Here is a 22,931-nt window from a genome sequence, read left to right on the forward strand (position 1 = left end):
ACGGATTTCACCAGACTTTCGACAGAAATACTCCTATCATCTAGCCATTTACAAAAATCATGGACACATCCATTACCACTGCTAAATAAAAGTAAGTGAATTCACACATTTTGAACTAAAAACTTACATGTTTCTTCAGAAGGGCAATAACAAAACCTTTCTGTGGCTCATTCTATACATTCTGTAAGCCGATTAAAGCTGTCTTCAACACTTGAATCCTATACCTTGGCAGAGTTAGCATTTCTAACATGCTACAGACTTACATGTGTGCTGTTCACAGAAGACGTCCTGAAGCTGAAGCTGTTGTGGCTACAGATGAGGCTACAGATGAAATGAGTTCATGCATCTTGGCTGCAGTGTGGAGAAGGGGGGAGGAGGGCTGAGGACATTAGCTCTTTTCCTTCAGGGGAGAGCTCACAGTGATCACAGGATGATGATCAGCATGAGCGACTGATAAGCCCATGGCAGCCAAAGAACCACTCCCATTTTCCAGCCCCCCTAAAATAAACCATGTTTTGCTGACTGAACTTATTGAGGCTGTCTTTTCATTCACATAGGCACAGTAACCTGGCACAGTAAGAGTACTCCACAGAGCATCTGTCAAGTCTCACGACACTGAGCTGGATACGTACAGTATGTGTTTCCCCACTATAATCGGATTCATTCCTTATTCGTTTGGAGAGTTCGTATGAAATCAATTTTTTAGAGGATCATAACAGACTATAATCCAAATGATACAATGAGCAGATGGCCTTTGTTAAAGTTTAACATGAAATTAAAATAAACATTTGACTGATTTAAAATTCACCGGTCTTACCTGCTATATAGCAGCTTCCATGATGTCCCAACACAATGTGACAATCCCAGAGTCTGACAAGCCTCTGCAGAGATTGATAAAACATTTATAGTGATTTAACTACTTTGAGCAAAAATATTGGGATTATTTTATGGTAGAAGCCAATTTAAAATAATGTCATCTTATTTCTTTAACATATTCTGTATAGAAACAAGACTTCAAGTAAGTATAATAAAATATATATAATAATTTCTGTACTACATCCAAAAATTTAATAGACTATGATGTTATTTCAGTAACTGTGAAGAGACACTCCATAGAAAAGCAAGCTCAGGTTTATGAAAATTGATAACATTCCTAAAGTAGCACTGAAATTAAATAAAATGGAACGTTCTGTACTTTTAGCTCTTATATTTAAATTCAATGATTAAGTATGAAAACTGCCCTAAACAACCAAACATACTCAAATTCAGGAAATTTCCAGCACATTTTAAGGATAAATTATCTTGTAATGCTTCATGAATCTGTACAATAGTATACACTTGTGTACACATCTACTGTACTGCATCCTGGTGGACAAAATTCTTGAGATTCCAAGACATGCTAACTGAAATGAAACTGCCTGTTCTATTGACCTCCAAAGAAAAAAGTCAGAATATATTTTGCTGTTATTTTTGCTATAGAAGTTTAACCAAAAGCTTTTCATACTGGGCATTCAGACTATTAGTATTTTATTGACATCTATTTTGGTTGACTCATGTCTCGTAGAAGTCTCCCACAGCATATTTATCCTACATGCGGCAATCTTTTTTCATGTTCCTGTCAAGGATTCATTGGGGCTAAAGATAAGCAGTTGGTAAAATGTATTCAGCAATTCGAACATTTTCTGATTTAAGTAATTTAATTTTAGACTGGTTGTCAACATTACTAAGCCGAGAAACAAAACCTTCACCTAAAAGTATACTGAATAATGGAATGATCTTCTGTTTGAACAAAACAAGCCTAAACCTTCACACACTACAGTTTATGCACTCCAAAAGTTTTTGGGAAATCACTTTCTTGTTTTTATTTTCACATAGTACTAGTGTTGAGGGTAAAATATTCTAAAACAATTTTAAGTGCCCATAGTGCTCTTCTTCACTAGTATTTTGAACAATACTTCAGCATCCATTCTAGGAATTGTAAAAATGTTCTTATCCCAAACCTGGTCTTTGAGCTGTGTCTCCTCATCATATCAGCTTCTTAAAAATACTTTTAAAATTGTGAGATTAGTGCAAGTTCAGTACAGTTCAAGTCTTGAACTTGAACATAATTAGTGTGTCTTCCATATTAGTCGTTTTTAATTTTGTTTGCACATTAGGTTTGTTTTAGAAATTCCCCACACAGAATCCTCTGCTGTCTGAAAGATATCTATAAATACACAACTAGTGGACTTCATTATATTCCTTAGAGCCATAAAGAAACACTTAGAATACACACCTCTTCAATCCTATTCCTATTCTCAATTTAAAAGAAACATTAGCTGTTTGTTCATCCAAATAGGTGGCCTGTCCCAGGTTTTCAGGTGTCTCTCTTTTATAAATTGTTGAAATTATGATTTCATTTGATCAGCTGGTATAAAATCTAGCAAAACATATTAACCTTCCCAGTTTCTTTCCAAGTGGATAATAACCGTTTGGGTAATCTGCTGCTTACTTTACAGTTTTCATTTTCTTTGCCACAGTTCTTGACCAGAATACAGCTGTAAACTGGGTACTTGGACAAAAAAATCTGTCTACTATCTACTAAACAAATAAAGTGCCAATTTGTGCTTTTCCAAAACAAAAGTGCTTGAAAAACTGCCTGAAACAACTGCCAAATGTATAAAATCACAATTGTCCCCAATCATTCATGCTTGATCTGATGTATTTAGAATCACACTTCTACTTGTTATAAGTAAATTTCTTAGTTTTGTAGTTTTAAATTAAAATTAAAAAATCATATAGCTACACAGGTTTGGAAGCTCATAGTGCTCCAGGTTAACATAAAGTATGTTCAAAATGGCTGCAATGAAACTTCATACTAAGGGTAAGACCGAAATCTGTGAAGCAGTATATGCCTGGCCACAATATAAAAATTAGACCACATTAAAAAAAAAAAACATAGCAGAGTGTGACGTGAGTATAATAAATTGAATAACCCTCTCCACACATAAGTGTTTGCTTTCTCGGGCTCAGGACTGACTGAAGCATGTTGATGGAGAAGTGTGGTAATGAGGTTGTGTACGCTCTTTGAATATACAGGCTAAGGATAATGCAGTTCTCATGGAAAATCAGTGCTACACTCTTCATATTTAAAAGAATTTCATTATAAACAATATTTCTATAAAAAATAGTGTTCTTCTCAGAAGATCAAATCAAACCATCTGTACCTGAAAAAACAACATTGGTCAAAAAGGGAAAAGACAATTTCCTTCAGGATCTCCAGCTGTACTACAGTTAAAGCAAAGAATCAAATCTTTTGTGCATACCCAGAGTTGACACAATCTCTCTAGTGCACTGTAAGAGCCCAGTGTCTTTCAAATCACTTGACTCCTCGTGAGTGGGACTGGATTGACTGTACAGTACTTGTTCCTTGTTCTACTTGTTCATTTGCAACCTGCATACTGATGCAACTCCCAGCTCCAATCTTGTCATTTCAGACCTACTTACTCTATAAAGGCAGACTAGCTACTGCATGGTTTGAATCAAAGCCAGGTTTGTAAATTTTAAACAACCAATCTTTCTGGTGCTACTGAAGCCTAGAATATTTTACTACTTCACTCAAAAAGCTTTATTACTTAGCACCTTGACTTTGCTTTTCAGATCAGTTTTCAGCTTGTGAAAATGATTGAATTAAGTAACAGCCAGCAAACCCAGTTCAACTATATTAAAGCAAAACTGTTTTACTTTGGATACATAAGACCTCTGCATGTTGGTGTCATTAACAAATGTAGGTTTAGTCCGGAAATGTTTAAATAGTGCTTAACAATATTACAATATAGACCTGTTCATACAGATAGTTTGGAAGGTACTACTGCTCTGCTATTTTCTCATAATAACATAAAGTGTTTTGGGAACAAAGTTTTCAGACACACTCTGAAAGAGCAGATATAAACCTTTAAAAAACACACAAATCATCTGAACTGTATTCAGTTCATTCCTCATTTATCAGGGGGTAAATGGTTAAAAAGAAAGCACTTTACAAAACAATAATAAAGAACACTGTCTTGTTAAAGAAAAAGAATAAAATAAAATACAAGCACAGGTGAAAAGGATTATTAGAAAACCCAAGAAGACGGAAATGAACCTTTTTAATGCTGGCTACATTAAAAATTATTTCCGGTACTAAAACAGAAAAAATAAACAGTAAAGGATGTCTCTCAGAGATAATCATTGCTCATATTAACATAATGAATGGAAAAGGGCTAAGAAATTAATATTTCACTTGAATGTTTACTAAAGAAGATACTGACAACATGACTGAGGATGAGAAAAGACTCAATACTCAGTACTCAGTACTAAACAGTATTACCTTTGGAGAGGCAGTAATGATACAGGTATTAGAAACACTTAAGACTTATAAAACTCCAGTTTATGATGGAATTCTACTATTTGTACTTAAGGAAACAGGATTTTATTTATAAGCCATTAAAAACTCTCCCAATAATCACTCAAGCCTAGAATAATATCCATTGACTGGAAAATTGGTAATATAGCACCCATCCAAAAGCACAATAAAACTGAACCAAGTAATTATAGACTAATAAGTCTTACTGTACTTCTATTACAAATACAATTCCAAGCATTGTATAAATTATAATTAAACTTAAAATACAGGATTATCTGTATGGTAATAGGATTGGAGAGGACAGTCAACATAAATTACAAAATATTGCTTAACTAAATTGTTAGAGTTCTTTAAACAAGCAAAACCAGTAGAGGATACAAAGCATATGATATGGAATATATTTAGATTTTCAAATGGCTTTTGATAAAGATTCTCTTAATTCTTAAATTGCATTTATTAGACAGTCAAGGTAACATGTTTTTAAATTAAGGACTAGTTAATGGATAGGAAACAGTGTAAAGAGGCACATGTTCAATTGGTGTAATGTAATTAGTATCAATGTGATCTTATTAGGACTATTACTCTTTTTAATTTACATCAATGATCTACATTCTGGTATGGTTAGTAAACTAATCAAGGTTACAGGTACCAAAATGGGAGTAACAGCAAACAGTGCAGAAGCTACAAAGTAAAGACTACATTGAAAACAGAGAAAATACTTGACATCTTCTAAAACTAAGTATAACATAATAGAGATAAACTAGGTAGAGAAAAACTAAATTATTTAAGTAAATTGAGAGACACTGAGAAAGTATTTAAGAAAACAAATATGGCTTACAGGTAGTTCATTACACTGTCACATATTTTTTTTTACTTCTGTACAAGGTGTAGAAACAATCCAAATGCACACAGAATAGCAATACAATTACATGTGTAAAAATTTCAAGGAATATTGATAGAATTTCATGCACCACATTATTTTTTGTTTGGTTATTTGGTTTGTTTGGTCAGTTCTGAGATACATTCCCAGGCTTAAACAAATGTCATACACTGACAAGTTAAAGGAACTCTATCTTTATAGCCTTGGACATGGAAAATGAAATACTAAGGTGAAGTGATTCAAGCATTCAAAACCTTCAAGGGCTCTGATCAGTCAACTTAACTTATAGTCTTCTTCACAATCAAAAATGAAACACAACCACATGGAAACTAAAGAGAAGTGCACCTTGAACTGAGACCTGAAATCTCTTTTTAGACAAAGGATTATTATGAGAGTCTGGAACAGGCTACTTACAGTAGTGATGCTGTTGTTGCTGACACCCTCTCTTCTTTCAAACTGTAGTTTGATGGGTACTTGGGTCACTAAGCTAATAGCAACTAAACAATCTAGATAAGTAAAAAGGTTTGCCCTGATTTACACTGTTTCTCATGCTCTTATGCACTTTAAACAAGCTTGATGACTAATTCTATACGAATTGTGTGATTATATATTTCATACTTCCCTCCCTCTTCTCCTCAGATATACTGTACAAACTTTTATTTTATACTGTATAAGTTAAACATGATTGGAAGTCTCTTTAGATGTCTATGTTTTGCAGCATAATAAATAGTTCATTCTTAATGAATATTCCTATTTCCATTTGAGTTGATCAATTCATTCTATTGCGTGGATGTTGTACTGTATGTTATCCCCATGTTCACGTTGGTTTCTTCCGGGTCCTCTGGTTTCTTCTCAAATTCAAAAGACATAATGGTTAGTTAACTGGCTTCTGGGAAATTTTGCCTGGTGTGAGTGTGTGCATATCTTTGCCTGTCTGTGTCCTGAGATGAACCAGAATCCCATACAGGGTGTACCCCACCTTGCACCCAGTTGGTTGCCAAGCTCTCCCAGTGCTCTGAACTAGATGAAGTAGTTAGAAAATGGATGGATGGATATGACAGATGTGCACACTTTATGTGCACATAAAAGTCTGAATAGAACTCTGAATACAAATCTTTGGCACCACTTTGAAAATGTATTATTAAAGCTGGGTGCATGAGCTGATTTACAAAAGGTTGCTGCACAAAAGGATGGAAATGGTTAACATTTGATTGACAGGGCATTCAATTCATGTATGATGTTGCAATCCATAAATGCAAAAATCAACACAGGATGTTATATATAGATCTCCAATATATAATTAACCATTTGAGCTATCTTAACTATAAAAAATAAAATAAGCGTATTTCAAGGACAGAAACTACTGAACAGGAAATTAGTTTTGCCTGATCAAAAGACAAACTGCTTCTTTTCAACAGAACAGCACACTGCTCTAAACTATTAAGCAGCAAATACTTGCAGCATTTTTTTCTTTTCTCTGGAGACGAGACTGAATTACAGAAAAGACAGAAGTTTTCCTTATCATGGTTTTGAAAAGTGTAAAAATACAAAGCTAAAAGAAAGCAAAGAAAAACATTACCTCACACCTGAGCAGAAGCTTTAAATTCTTCTTTAAACTCTTTGAAATCTCATTGAAAAAACATGTAAAATGGCAGAAGGTATGCATATTTAACAGGTGCAGCTGATAAATAACCCACTTAGAGGATTCTTGACAGCACTTGGATACAGTAGCAGTGACCAGAAGAAGCAAGGGAAAGTGAGGATATAAGAGGGGGTGGAGGGTAGACTGGCTCTTCTTGGAGTAGGACAAAGCATTCACTGCACGTAACAATTATTCATCCATCTCGTTCACGCGAAAGGCACAGCAATGCAATTTTCACGTTATAATCAAGACCATATGACAAAAGCTTGGGCCATTAGGGACCAATTTTCGAGTGTTCTCGGCAAGACAATGATTTTCGAATTGCACTTACATATGCTGAACAGTTACCTCTGCGTGAGTGCACCTGCTCTCATTTATGTAACCCTAGTTATTTTCCAGCATTCGTCCCTGCGAAGTGAAAGAATAAGACAAGAAAAAAAAAAACAACAACATCTTTATAGTTTGGATGGATATGTAATTTTGGTCTTATATGTGGAGGCAGATAATGATGGCACTCATTCCATTTAGAATGCACAGATTCCATACCTGTACTTTATCTGGTGTTCTAAAATACTGTCCATTAAACAGAAAAGAATTGAATGTTTCAAGATTGTAACCCAATTCAGCAATGATGCGGGGGTTACAAGCTAGCAACAGACAGAAAACTTCTAAAGTGCTCCATATGTGTAAAAACAAGCCCTTAAAAGCTGGACTGATTCATGTTTATTAGGTCCTCCACCTTCTCTTAGGCAAAAAGTGCTAGAAAAAAAGGAATTCTGAAATAAGTTTCTCACGCAGTTAATGCAAAGCTCCCAAAAAGTCTTAGTATTTGATACTGTTTAGAGATATATAACAAACTGATATTACTGACAACTAAAAATGTATCCTGATCAAAATATTCAATTAAGCAATGTTGTCCCAAGTTAATGCTCAGGTGAAAGAGTTCTAAGGAACATCAAGTAACTTTAAATAAAATATGTCCTATAAAAATATGTCTTGTACATTAATATATTTGAACTTATTGATGAATAATTTAATATTGTTACTATATTAATTATATTTAATCCTTAAACTACATTTAAAAAAATTAGCTATCCAAGCCTGGGTAATATTCAGTTGGAAATACTGGTTATAAATAACCAATTGCTTAACTTATTATTCCTCGTTTTTTTGTTAAATGGGTTTGACAACCACAAGTGGTTTGATGTCATGGTAGTCCCTAGATACTCTGAGTCTTAAATTCATCACTTAGATATGCTCAGTAACACATTTCCCTCCAATAGAGTGAAATGAAAAGAAAAAAGAAATTAAAAAGGTCTTAATTCCCGAAAGCATTCTTTAGCTCATAAAGCATCACGAAGCAATGATACCCTCAACAGAATATATTCTGAGTCTGTGTCAGATTTAATTTTGTTCAGCTAATAAGCATGGATTGTCTGCTCATTGAGATAATAACAACAAATAAATAATAAAAATGTGAACATCTGCTTTTGAATGATTCACTCATCCTTTTTGGTAAAGGATGGACTATGCATTTTTCATTTTGGTTACTTTCAACAACAAGCATTTTAGCAGTTCAATGAACTCCAAGATATTGCGTTTTACAATGTGACGGAAGGTAGAATTTTTGCAACCACTCTCTTCAGTCTTCTTGAACTACAAAAGCCAGTGTGTTCTCTACAGAAACAATTAAAGAAAATCAGGGAACCCATGTCTACTATTGTTTTTTTTTTACCTCTGTCTAAACGTCAGATTTTAGTACAGTATGTCACTTGAAAGGTTACACTATCAACTCAGACCTGCATTTTAGCTGATAATTTACATAAAAATTAAGGGACAAGTAATTCAATATATTTTTAATGCATTTCTTCTACTCTAACTGCAATCTGCATACATGAATTACTGCGCATTCTTAGTGCTTACTGAACGTAAAATAAATAAATAGATGGGTCCCTTTTTCTTTTAAAAGAGTAAATTAAAAAGGACTAGAATTATGGCAAACACAGTAGGCCCATTTACACAACACTCTTGAATACAAACCAAGCACATCTTTAAATTGTCGATGTTTTGGAAAAGGGACTAGATTGAACTCTGAATGAATGCACAAACAGAGTTGGTTATCATAACAATGAGTGAGGAAATTGGCAAGGGTTTGGTTTGCATTAATCAAAAGTGACATAGTTGCAAACTACAAATCCAAATATGTACAGGATGAAGGCGATTTTAACTATCAATGTAATCAGGTAATATTTTTTAAATTTAAGCAGAATAGTTCTCTTAATCTAATCATTCTTTAAACTGATCACTAGTTTGCATGTTTTCTCACCAGGAAAATTAGGGTTAGGGTCAGAAACTGAATAATTGCTTCTTGCAGGTCTATGTACAACTAAACAATTTTTAAAAATTACTTTTGTAAATATTTATCCAATATATTCCAAATATTGTTGGGATAGGGTATGAGACAGGTATTTAGCATCATTATTTGAGCCATTATCTGCATCTGCAGCTTTCACATGTAAAGTGAACACCACCTTTCTGTCTTTTATCATGTATTTAACGAGCATGTGATTTCATAAAACAAAAAGAAAATCAGTACCTTTGTTTCATAAAATCATTCACCAAATCATACACTGAAGATTCTCCACATCCTGCAAACTACAGAAACTGGACTACCAGTATTTTAGGAGTGACAAAAAATATTGTTGATGTTAATGTTGATGTATTGTTCAACAACAGAGATTTTGCGATATATCTTTTTTCATATTTCAAAACTTACTCAAAAAATCAATTGGACTATTTCATAAAACTTCTGTCCCAGACTAGGAGAAATAAAGGAGATGGATATTTCCTCTGAAACACATTCAACTAATGCAATTTTGTTTACACTGCCAGACAGAATCACAGTTGTCCACCTTGCTTGCTTCATGATACTGTACATCTGCAAGTTCACAATTGACTGGGAAACCACAAAGGTGATTCTTGGATGCAACCCAAGAAAACAGTCACTGGCTAACTGCACAACACTGACTAGAGAATTCTGGCCACAGTCAGGTAGTGTTGCTTGAAACCAGCAAGCACCAGCTCATATTCTAAAACTAAAAAGATGAAGAGAAGATTACTATGGCTCCTGCACAAGGGTGATATGCTTATTCTGTAACTGTGTCGTACACAAAAATACAACTCAATATGTGCTCTAAGACAGAGGTGTCAAACAACCATTTCATTCTGCTAACACTACAAATTGTCAAGCAGCTTAACCAGTAGTTACTGACGCATGGTAAGCTCAGGTTTCCTCACTCCTAGCATCTCCTCCTGGAACTTGCAGCAACCAATGACAAAGTCAAAACATCAACTCATAGCCATTAGCATAGGCCTACTCAACACTCTATATGTTCCTATTTTTTAAATGCCATTTTACATGCCTATCTACTCTCTGTTATGACCAACTCTTTCATATTTGTGAAATATTTTAACTTTTAAGAAAATGATAGGCATTAAACCTATTGTGACTTGTATACATGTATATACATGACTAATGAGTTGGAGGTTAAAGTAACATTACTTAGAGATTCTAGATTTACTTTGTCATCCTCCTAGTCTTAGTTTTAATGATATCCTACTTTTATTTTGTTAATGCAAGAGAAATAGTAATTTCCCCCAGCCTTAAAGGTACTGTTGTTATTTCCCATCTTCATTATGGTAATGTTTCTTCTCCTGTTTCCCGCTCTCTAAAAGCTCATGGGAATGACTATCTCATGACTTGTTTTCTAAAACCCTACCTTTTAAACAAAGGATGCAAATACAATTTTTCTCTATTTCTTAGTTTTCCCTAGAAACATTTTTTTTTTCAAAAATCCCTGAAGTATGCTAATATTGATGTTTGAAATGCTCATGGTCTAAAGAAAGGATTTTAAATGAGTCACTCCAATGTTTAGAAAGTCTCTTCAGTAATCACAATGCACTTTAGATCCATTTTAATTTATTTATTTATTAAAATGTTTTGTCAGGAACTGCTTGTTCAGATTCAAGCATCTTATTTTACAAGTGCCCTATTTTAAGAAGACATGTTTTGAAAAAACGGAAAGCCTTTATGATTAATTTGAAACCATGATTTTATATTCCAAGTACTGTATAAACTGTATACACTTTTATACTTTATATTTCTAGAAGACCACACCTTTATAATTCAAATTCTGAATTATCAACACTGTTAGTTATATGCTAGAAACAATATAATACAAAGCACGATATGTTTGGTTACTTACAGTACTTTGGAGAAGACCACGCATTTGGAGGAATAATTTAACAAGGAGTAGAAGGGGCAAAAACAAAGCATAATGCTCCTAGATATCCCCTCAGAAAAAATCATATTGTTATGTTCAAAGATGGAAATGAACAACATACAGGTAACGGTAACTGCCAAAATAAAGGGAACACTTGAGCAAATGAGGGATGCAAAGTATATTGAAAGCAGATGTTCCCACACGGGTGTGATCCCTATGTTAATTAGGCAATTAATATACCATCATCCTTATGGTCATGTATAAAAACACTGGGCAGGCCAAGTTGACCATCATTTTGGTAACCATGGCTAGAAGAAGAGATCTCAGTGACTTTTAAAGAGGGGTGACTGATGGGGAAAATTTGGCAGGAGCTTCAGCGATGACGACTGCACAATGTGTTGATGTTTCACGAGGAACAGTGGCTACAGTGATGCTGGAAGTCTGAGGGAAAGGCATCATCAACTATGGGAAACTGTGGACAAAAGTGAAGAAAAAGACATAACTTCAGATGAAGTTCTCATAACTGTTCTCAACAAGTGGAGAAGTACATCTGTACCATACATGAAAATAAGCTATTTGAGCTATAGGCCCGAGTGCCTATTTTCCACTATGAAGGGTTCTGGCAGCTCTGTTATAGTGTGGGGTGCATCTTCCTGGCAGGGGTTCAATAACAAAAAGTAGGGAAAAAGAGAGGATTTTTAATGCTGGTATTCTAGGTAGAAAGGTGTCAAGATTCAGAAATTGTGAAGCCCTGACTATGTTTTGAGGTGCTTTAAGATAATCACTGTATTGGCCATATACAATTTCTTGTATTAGGAATTTGTCTTTTTGCATAACCCAACTTGCTCTCCATGAGACACAAAGGGAGAGAAGCTTGGGGTCGGAGCGAAGGGTCAGCCATTTATACGGCACCCCTGGAGTAGTTGGGGTTAAGGGCCTTGCTCAGGTGCCCAACGGATTAGGATTCCACTGCCGGCAGCAGGATACGAACCGACAACCTTCCAGCCCCATTTAAGCTTGAAAAACTAGACAGTGCTGGTCAGCGCTTGTTTTTGTTAGCTGCAGCTAGACAAGAATGGAATGGGAGCATGAGGTAAGACATTAAGGAGAACACCTATAAATCTAACTGATTTACACAATTTAAAAGTGTTTTTAAAAGATACTGGTTGTAATTTTCCAAGAGTCTTAAATGGCAAGTTTATTTCTCTGAGCCCTCACTAAAGGATAACACTCTTTTTCATTTAATCAAAAGCTGTGCAGTGTAGAGCCACAGACTACAAGATTAAACATTTTTAGGTATTAGGGGTTCAGTTTATGTAATATCCTGTTACATATTCCAGGGAAGAAAATAAGAATCCCTTTGCATAACTGATTGATCCATTTAGGGTTTTATCAGCAGCCGCAAACATTGCATGCTGATACGTCAGGCCTCCTATTTAAAGTAAATTGGCATGAATGTATATGAGGAATTAAAATAATATGAAGTTTGTTGCTTTATTGTACTCCTTAAAAAACTAAAACATGATTAGAATTGTTACTAAGATGTTATTTTGTGTTAGTGGGATGCCTTTAGAATGTACAATACTTGCAAATTATTCTAAATAGTTTATCCAATGTTCTATATAGTGGTTTGCTGTTTATTCGGGGAATGTCTGGAACAGATGTGGGGAAATTAAATAAATAAAACAGAATAAATATTTAAGCTCAAGTTGAGAAATGGAGAGAGCCAGGCAGAGTTCATTGCTGATACAAGGCACTGTAACCTGCCCATTACAAGCACTCAGCCTTAACCTCACCATGGTCCCAGTGATGGCATATTTCCCCCCAAGCGTGACCAAGTGACTAGTGGAGCCACTGCTTGTGTATCTACCCAAGTAATGGCAGCATTGCTTTCCAATTGCAATGCACTTGAAACCTGAATGCTCTGTTAGCCTGTGCAATTTCAGTTTGATGAATTCATTATTCTCCATTTGGACCAAAGCTGATTCTTCGTGAAATATCTTCATTTTTTATTGTATAAGTTGCATTTTGCTACAGGGTGACTCACAATGAATATGAAGAGCTGACTCAACTCTTTTCAGAAAAGCATCTTATCTGGGAAAGCTGTGACGTGTGCAAGGGATAAAAATCTTAGTTTGAACATTACAAAAAAAAGCATTTTAATGTACAAGGCTTCAGCTTCTATAAGAGATACATTTTCAGTCTGATAAGCAAAATCCTATACTTGGGAAACGCAGATGAAACCGGAAACCTGCAGGTTGAAAGGATCATGATTTCTATGCCATTAGCTCTGCATTTCATGACTCATGGCTGAACATGTTGCTGATAACGGACTTTAGCTTTTCAGTTTGCCTAAAATAACCAAAAATTAAGTACTGAATTTATAAATACTGAAACATAAAAATAAAGATATGTACTATTTCCAGATATTGTTTTACATGCTAGGAGTAAAAACACCAAAAATTTGTTTAGTTAATGCTTATCAATAATAAATTCTAAGGTCTTTAGCTATTAATAATACAGTTATTGAAAACAAGGACTGCGGTTGTCTGCCAAGAAAGAGTTTAGTCAGGGTGCTTCTGTAAAGTAAGACAGTGAAATGGAAACAAAAAAACTCTTTTAAAAAGTTAAAAGGTTAACCTGAACTTTAATTCTGCATTAGGTGCAATAGACATCTGTCACTAGAGTCTGGGTTTCCATAGTAACAGAAGTACAAAAGAGAAAACAATTCAAACCAACCAGAAGATATTTAGAAATGTCCTCACTTTGGTGCCATTTCTTGACAAAACAAAAAGACAGTGGTCTTAAATGTTAAAATGAACAGTTATTAATAATAATTGAAAGATTATTCCCAATAAGTTTACACATAAGAGCAGACCAACTTCATCCACCACCTGGGTGATGTGCGATTGCTATTATGCATACAGTATGCAGCCGCATTAACACAAAAAGGCTAGGTTTAGCAACCCTACGCTTAGAAGCAATGCTATAGGATCTTTCGTGACCACGTAGTGAGGGCAAATATGTATTGGAACTTCTAGCCAAGAGGGAAAAGTGCCACTTTTTACAGTATGTCCACCAATACAAATTAAGGCAGGAGCCTGGTTATCCAATGAAGTCTCCCACCCAGATTGGTGAACATCTGAGATCTTATGTAGTTAGACTTGAGATGGTAACACTGCTGTCATCTAAACACATGTCCTGCTTTTTATAGTATTCCAAGCCATTGATAAGAAAACTTGATATAATTTTCAATTCCCCATATAGACCAGTAAAGTCTTTTCAATAATCAGAGTAAGAGGCAAGAGAAATCCCTTATACCTAGAGCTAGAAAAAATATCCACAAAACAGGCAGGTATTACGTACTATAACCTAGCTGTTTGCTTAGTAATGAATGGCAAACAAAATTAGTGAAATTACAGTACATACTCTTTTGCTTGCCTTTTCCCTGTTACTTTTGTTTATTGTTTGCAGATACTGTAAAATATTTTCTAAGCATTTTTTATGTTTGCACTTCATACTGCAATGTGATTTCTAGATGAATAAATAGTAACATTTAAAAGGAAAATGACATAATGTACAGGAAAGATAAGTGAGACAACAACATTGTTTTCAGCAACATTCTTTTTCTCTGCAACCTCTGTATTTATCTCTTTCCTCCTTCATAACAAACTATGACTGTTGATGCCTAAGTGTGATGGTAACCCAATATTCTACTTTCTCTAGGAAAGCTAAAATATGCAATGGAATGCTGTCCCACTAATACAACTTCTTTAACGCAGCCTGTAGTTTATAATAAAAGACGTGACACAAAATATCTGACACAAAAATACTACTATATCTAAGGATTACAGCTTCTATAAAACATCTATGCCATATCTGCAAAAGACAGTGCGATTTGTTTCTGAATAGGAGCGACTGATTAAGTTTCATTTATATAATATACAAGGATGTATTATTGTTGTTTATGCATCCACTGTGGCAGGGGGATCACTCTGACATAATACACCCACAAAAAGAGAATGAATCTATGTGGCCTACGTATGATTAACATAATAATAGCAACATATTTGGATAACAATTTGGAACATTTAGACACAGCCTTGATAACATCCATTGTGTAAAATTTATAAGGTATATATCTGTGGTCAGAATTCATGTCAAGTTATGGGCAGTGTCCAGCACAAAGAAAAAAAAGTGCATCTTACATTCGGAATAAAGAATCTTTTCAAAAATAATATAATAACTGGGGAACAAAATAGGAGAAAGAGCAAAAAGTAATCTTTCCAACAAAGCTGTGTAAAGTTCCAAGTTATAAAAAATCAGTTGTGCTACATTCTCACACTCTTTCTCAGACTATGACATGCTCCAACTGACAACCAAGAGCAACAGTCAGACACCAGCCATGCTGAGGGCAAGTATCAGCATGAGCAAGGAATTCTGACAGAGCTGGTATGTTAGTCTCAGCAAAGTTTACCTCATGCTTCCTTGCCAAGGCCTTCCAAATGAACTGCATGACCCAAAATTAATCCCAAAGTAATTGAACTTACATAAATTCCCTCAGGCATGCAGCAGTTGTGTGAAAGCACTTGATGTTTTGCTTTAATTTTGTTTTCCTGGCTCCTTGAGAAAGTGAAACCTCTTCTCCTTTCTCCCCTGCCCCTCTGTCTCTTGCTGAAGATGGGACTTCAAGAATGATGATGTATTTAGAAATTACAAAGCTAAAGGTATGCTCACCCTGTTTTGACTAGATAAACCACTGTTTCTGTAGTTCAATGATTAATCTTAAAACTGAGCCTTTATTTCCATGGGTCAGCTTCAAACAATGAAATCCAACTTCTAAAGCAATCCTAATGAAACACACGGGCATGTCATTGGCTGTTCTCAGAATTCTCTGCTGTTTACTCAGAACCAATCAGAAACCTTACACTTTGCTATGCAAGACTGAAGACATTTTAAGGAATTATTCAGGATTCAACAAATGGTTTTATTTTTAAAGCACATAAAAGACTTTGCTATTAGTTAGCACCACTTATTCTAGAACAGGGATGAACAATTCAGTTCACAGACCACAGTCCAACAGGTTTTATACGTTTAGTTTTTAATTTAGTTTCTTTCTTTATTTAAATGTCTTAGGCGGAGAGCAACTGAGAAAGCACTGTTGCCCTGATTACCTTATTTGAGAGGTGTGATGTATTGTGAGGTTCTTCTGTCAGTAAGTCACCACATTTGTTAAAACCTGGACTCAATGATGTGGCCTTGAGCCAAGATGGCTACCTGTTAATTGAGAAAAGCTAAAGAATTCAGCACCGCTGGTCTTTGGCACTTAGAGGGAGTGATATTCCACATCTAAGAAAGGAGCTGTAAGGATACGCTATTTGTAGAATTAACCACAGATTGGGCTGGCTTATTAGCCTGCCAGGCTGGATGGCAGCTTGTGAACCAGGACTGAAGCAGATATAGTGTGATGTTAAGGACAGCACTGACTTACTGGATCAGGGCTTATAGGACCAGAGCTGACTGGCAGTCACAGCACCAGGTCAAATGGCATTTGCCAGATAGCAGGATATTTCCTCCCCATTGCTAAGGAGTCTAGATAGCTCAAGTTGAGTCTCCAGTCCTCCCTTGCCTGAAGAACTGCAGAGAGACCGGTGGAGAGAATGGAAACAGCAAACCAGCTGCTGATGTTTCAAGGACACTAGTGTTGGTTACATAGATCCATACCTGGCCAAACAGCATCATCTAGGAAAGTGTATTAGTGAAGAGTAAGAATAGGGAAGAGTTTCAGGGTAATAAAGAAGTAAGAGTAGGTGAGAATGAAGAAAAAAAAAGAAAAACCTGGGTGCTCCAGAGTTAGTTGGAATGTATATGATTGTATACTCCAATGCCTAGCAGTGAAGAGTTAGTGAGAGGGCCATGTGAATATGATAAGCAGCAAGAGAACTGCAAAGAGGGGGAGATTGTTCTGTCTACCTCAAGAGGGGAAGAACATGGAAGAGCTAGAATCCTAGAGGGAGTCAGAAATAGTAGAGAGAAGACAGGCTACTTAAAATGTCAAAAGATAACACAGCATACTGCCATGAGTTGTGTAGATAAAGAATGTGGAGGAGTAAGGGTCTGTAATGTCACAAACAGATACTGTAAAATTACAGTATACTGGGTATCTTACAGAAAATGTATTAAAAAACTCTGAAATTTGAACAGTGTTGGAAAGTTATATGAAAAGTTACTTGGTCAGAGCACCAGATTTGCTCACTTGTTTACTGAGGCTTTGGGTTCTGTGAGGTGCTTGAAAGCAGGCAGACTGAATCCAGGCTGCAGACAAATTATACATGTGGCACTAAATAGACTTATTGTATATGTATAGTTATCAAGGTGTCATCCACTTTGTCACTGAAGTTAGTGTTTTAAGATGTGAAAAATATATTTCCTTTGAGCAACAAGGATTTAACTTTACAGCTCAGCAAATATTTTGCGATCTTCACCTCAGTGTTCTCTGACCATTCTATTATAGAGCAGTCATGGTAGCGTCCTCCCAATTTTACTTGCCAAGGATCTACTCAGGGTCATGGTCAAGCCATTTTTATGAGGAGACGTTTGCTTTCTGCAAGTCCAATTTGACAGAGGGATGCCATTTGTAAGAGGAAGCATACATTTTCCTAAGAAGCTGCATACAGGAAAAACAGGCTAATAAATCAAATATGTAAAGGAGCATAATGTTTTTAGATTAATGGCTGGAAGACAACAGTAACTAAAATGGCGTCATGCACTTTGGTATGCTTCCTGTCCAGAGCTTCCAGCTATCCAGGACTTCCTCACTCAACCAAGCACACTGTATATCCATTGCAATGTGTAATGTGGACAATAGCCTGTCTGTGATGCAATTCAATCAATCACCCAAGCCTATAATCATTGTAGGTTGAAAGAGGAAACAGACACAATCATTCCTATATTAAATACATCATCCCATTATGTGTTACAATATGATTAAAAGCAAAATAGCCACCCAAATTTGTTTTCCACTTTTCCCCCTCATTTCCTTGAACATCCTTACTTGTATAATGTATGACTGCAGTCATTTTTCAGATGTGTTCATGGAAGTGATGAATACTTTATGTCTACCTCAGTTTGAGGATGAAACGTTGCATTTTTCATTCCGTATTTCATAACACAGTAAGGAACAATAATTAGTTTGTAAAAGGGTTCATACATCGTTCGGTTATTCACATAATTTTAAGCTCTGTTTGTTGCTCCAAGCAAATCTGACTTTGCAACATGGTAGTAACACACAGTGATTTGATTTGAAACATCAAACCCACTCCTCCATGTTATTTCCATCTGAATCATGAAGATGACCTTAAAAAAGATCATTACTGATGGTCATTTTTGTAAAACAAAATTTAAAATGTCCTGTCGCACTGTACTGCTACGAATTTCATTGATGAACTTCTATAGCTATTGAGCTGAACTGTGTTAACACAGCAGATCAATTGCAAGTCATTTTGTATTAAGTGATTCAAATACTACTTGGTGCTAAACAAACATGTTAGTCAATTTGAAGCATATTAACCCTCGACCTGACCCTTCATCTCTAGCACTGCCCTTTGAACTGGATCACAAATTTCCACCTAGTAATAAATATCTGTTGGACATTACTTACTCCCATGGTGAAAGCAATCAAGAATGAACACTATAGGGACCCAATCAAAAATCACTTCAATTTCAAAACATCCTGATCTTCAAATACCTACTGATCTGATGACTGACAATGTTCATTAAGAAAAAATAAACCAAGCTAATGTTTTAAATATCAAACTTTGTCTGAATGACTGGCCCTCTCAGGACAAAAATATAAAGAAGCCCTTACAATTCTAGTACAAAATGAGCAATATGGCCTGCAGAACCCTATACTACATAAAGTGTAAAAATTATGGATTCCTTTTTACTGTACATAATTGTAGGGTATTGGTGTCAGTTGGTTTGGGTGCTGAGCAATACCCTTAAATTACAGGAATATTGCAGAGAAAAGGAGAATTCAATTTCAGGCACTTCATGAAGTCAGCCATTACATTTCTGATATCTAAAAATGTTTTTCATGCAATTCAATTATTTTGAAAAAGTAAAAGCAAGCTTCTGGTTTACGAAAACTAAACAAAAAGAAGAAACTACAAAGCCTTTAGATGAGCATGGACAAAAACCAGTATCTTTTAGTGTTCCAGATATGTTATGATAGAGTAGTTGAAATTTTGAATGAATATTCATGACTGGAATTTTATATAGGTGAAATCCTTAAACTCTAGTTGCTCCGGTAACCTGCTCAAAAGCAAAGCCCAATGCTATTTTCATAGGATGAGAGCTCCCAGGGGATTATTTGTTTTTCCTGGGAATAAAAACTACATGCCAAATGACACAAAAAGATCAGGAACAGTAACAAATGTAAATGTAAAGTAATATGTATGGAGGGTTTTTAAGTCAAGAAGCCTAGAGTTTAGCTAGGTACAGTAATAACATACAAATGTTGATCACCATCATTTAGACTTTAGCTATACAGTAGCAGCATCAGGATAATAGCCGTTCTTCAAAAACAGATGTGGCATTTGAGTGTTTATTGAGGGTATAGAACACTTTAAGGACAAGAAAATGATCTATCAGAAAACATACAAAAATAGAGATGGCTCCTCTGGGGTCACAAAGACTGTGGAATGGAACTCTTACAAAAAGCAAAGCACACTTGCCATTGGGGCAGAAGGTTACACAGCAGGTTAAAATCCCTGCCCAGGGACGTTCTAGAAACAGAATCCCCACACACGGTGAAGGAAAATTGCACCATCCACTTTTCAGAAGGTAGCCATGATTAATGTAGGGAAACAGACCTAGATCTGACCTCAGGGCACTACATAAGATTTTTGTGAACAGACCTTACAGTGCACTCTACAATGTAAGAAATTCTGGTGTTACAAAATAGTTTCATTTCACTTAAGCTCAATTTACATATAAAAAAAAAGAAAATTGAGAGATTACCTGTTAGTCCTGGTTATGTAAAGTATATAATGGACATGAAGTATGTACTGGTCAAAGTACAGTAATATTAAACTGATGACCCCTTATAAGAGGGAAACTATAGCTGCTTACCTTGACAAAAATACAGAAAGCTGAATTTTAAATATCTTTAGATGGCTCTTCTTTCTAGGGTTGTGAACGCATCTGTGTTAGTTAATATTTATATATCCTACATTTCATGGTGACATTCGTAAGATAACATTTCCTAAGCTTCCTGATTTACAACCAGTCAGATACAATCTGAGTTTCTAGCTGGTACTATCAACCATGTGTGTGAGGAATTAAATACCTTTCCACAGCAATATTTATCATTCCAAAAGCATATACTCTATGATGAACTAAAAATCTAGCACTGTTACGTCCCAGTGTGTGTTCTGTGTGTGTTTTTTTCTATGTTCCACACTGCTGACCCTTGATTGTTCTCCCTTCCCCATTGGCCCACCATCACTCCACTGCTTCAGTATGATGCATCATCAATCAGCCCTCAGCCAATCAGAACACATCTTATTCATTATATAACATGGAGGCTTTCAGAAAGAAGAGGCCTTTTGTTTGACTTCGGTCCTGTTCGGTTTTGGTTATCGCTTCGCTTCGCTTCTTGTTATTGCTTCGGCTTCGTTTGTTGGTTTGTTTTGCTTTGTGTGTGTGTATTTTCGTATAGCTTCGGCTTTGTTTTGTTGGATTTACGTTAGTTTCTTTGTACTTTCGTTTGATTGTGTGTTCATCCTTGTTTTGTCATTACCTTGCCTCAGGGTTACATGTTCAACTTTTGTGTTCTTTTTGTACCCTGCTCCTATTTATTACTCTTGTTTTCCCTTATTTGTCTTCCTGGTTCACTTGTTTTTGTGTGAACTTTTGTATATAAGGTTAGTTTAGGTTGTTGGGTACACTTACACACTTAGTTGATTTTGTATTAGTACACTAGTTTAGTACGGGTGAGTGCCGTTTGTCTTGTATGGTTTTGGGTAGTCAGTGCAGGTTAGCTAGGGTGTTGAAGACGCCGAAGACCGTGTGTTTCGGGGTTTCTTTTGTAGTCAGATTAGCTTTCCCTCACTGTCCTAGCCAGCTCCATTTTTTGTTTGTTATTTTCTTTTCTTTGGCACCACTGTAGTTCCTTACCCTTATCATGCTTCCTAGTCCCTCACCAGAATCCCCCTGCTTCCAAAAGAATTATCCTAAATGTTACACCCCTTTTCCCCTAGACACTTGGGGTCGTAACAAGCACCATATTAATTTATATCACTTAAATACGAGATGTTAGAATTTTGGATTGCTGTAACATGGACATTTTTACATTGAAACTCAGATCAATCAGTAAAAATAAATAAAACCTTGTATCTCTACTTTCAAAAAGAATAGCATTTTCAAAGCAATGTACAAAACTAATTCAAATACTCTAATGTTTAAAAATGTGAACATACCCAACATAATGTAAGCTGATAAAAGAAGAACTACAGTTAAAATAAAAAACAATAACAAGAATGAGTAAATGCACTATGATAACTGAAGGATACCATGTTCCAAAGTTCTAATTAGCTAATTAGTTCTAATTAGTTCACTGAGATCTAGGATACACTCAGAAAGTTTTCAACTTTCTCTAGGTATTTTCTATACCTGACTATTAACAGATCTTTATTTGATGTGAGTTCTGAATTAAACAGATACTTTTATGTGACTAGGATGCATTTGACTTTGAGGATACCAAGGAAGAAAGGTCTTTTTGCAATTCCATACATTTAAAAGGATCCTTCACATTTTATTAATGTGTTTATTAGTTTACTGTTATTTGCATAAGATGAACTGCAAAACAAAACTGCAGTCATAAACATTATTTCGTTTGTAGGGGATTGGAGATGGGTTGCATATGGTGTATTAAAGCTGTAATTTAGACTATCAAAATGGAATTCTGTAAATATAAAAATACTCTTCTAAGTAACACAATGGGAATCTAAAGTACTGTACATACCTAATAATTGAAACCACTAAGAGTCAGATACAGCTGTTCAAACACTGTACAAACCCTGTCTAGATGTGAGACCAGCAGCTACATCCTATACCTTTAGTGATAAATTCCAGATACTGTATGTGCAATAGTTGAAATAAAAGACCTGGAAATAAACACTAAACTCATATCTAAATACTCACTGGTAGCTCATGGGGTAAAATATATCGAACCTTGGTGTTATCCCATTACTCAAACTGATAAAAAACAAGTATGTTTCTCCTCGCTATAACTTCTTTAATTATTATTTAAAAACATTCTAAATCATATTATCATAAGACTATTATTCTTGAACCTCCTCATGTCAAAATTAAGTGTTGTGGAAAAGACTTTGTCCGTAGCACTTGAAACTTTAATCTCCATTCCAAATAATAAAATAAGTAAAATAAGACACAAAACCTAGACAAAGCTCTCAAGAACCAGTAAGTAAAACTTACAAAACATCCAGTACATCTAGATCTATTATTATTCTTCTCTTGTGAATTAGTATAAGCTGATGGCTGCAAGTGGTCCTCGCTATATGCTTCAAGGGTTAAGGACCTTTCAGATCAGCCAACATTTTGAAATGTCTCTACAGGCTGTTCAATCAGTTGAAATGTTTCTGCATTAAAATATCACATAAAATATCAGGAATAGATTCTATCTGCATGGAAAGCCAGACTGATCACCTCTCATAGTTG

At 35.4% G+C, this 22,931-nt stretch overlaps 1 protein-coding gene across 5 annotated transcripts in view; it reads right to left on the minus strand.

Moving 5' to 3' along the window:
* Positions 1-22,931, minus strand: part of esrrga (estrogen-related receptor gamma a) — a 248,828-nt gene that overhangs the window by 188,926 nt on the left and 36,971 nt on the right. For 2 of the 5 annotated variants that reach the window (XM_069180121.1, XM_069180123.1), the window contains exon 2: positions 818-881. The exons of the other annotated variants lie outside the window; for them this stretch is intronic. The gene's annotated coding sequence lies outside the window, so the exon portion shown is untranslated. The remainder of the gene's footprint in view (positions 1-817; positions 882-22,931) is intronic. 5 annotated transcript variants of the gene reach the window in all.

This window comes from Lepisosteus oculatus, chromosome 2 (assembly GCF_040954835.1).
Source record: "Lepisosteus oculatus isolate fLepOcu1 chromosome 2, fLepOcu1.hap2, whole genome shotgun sequence".
NCBI classification, from domain to species: domain Eukaryota; kingdom Metazoa; phylum Chordata; class Actinopteri; order Semionotiformes; family Lepisosteidae; genus Lepisosteus; species Lepisosteus oculatus.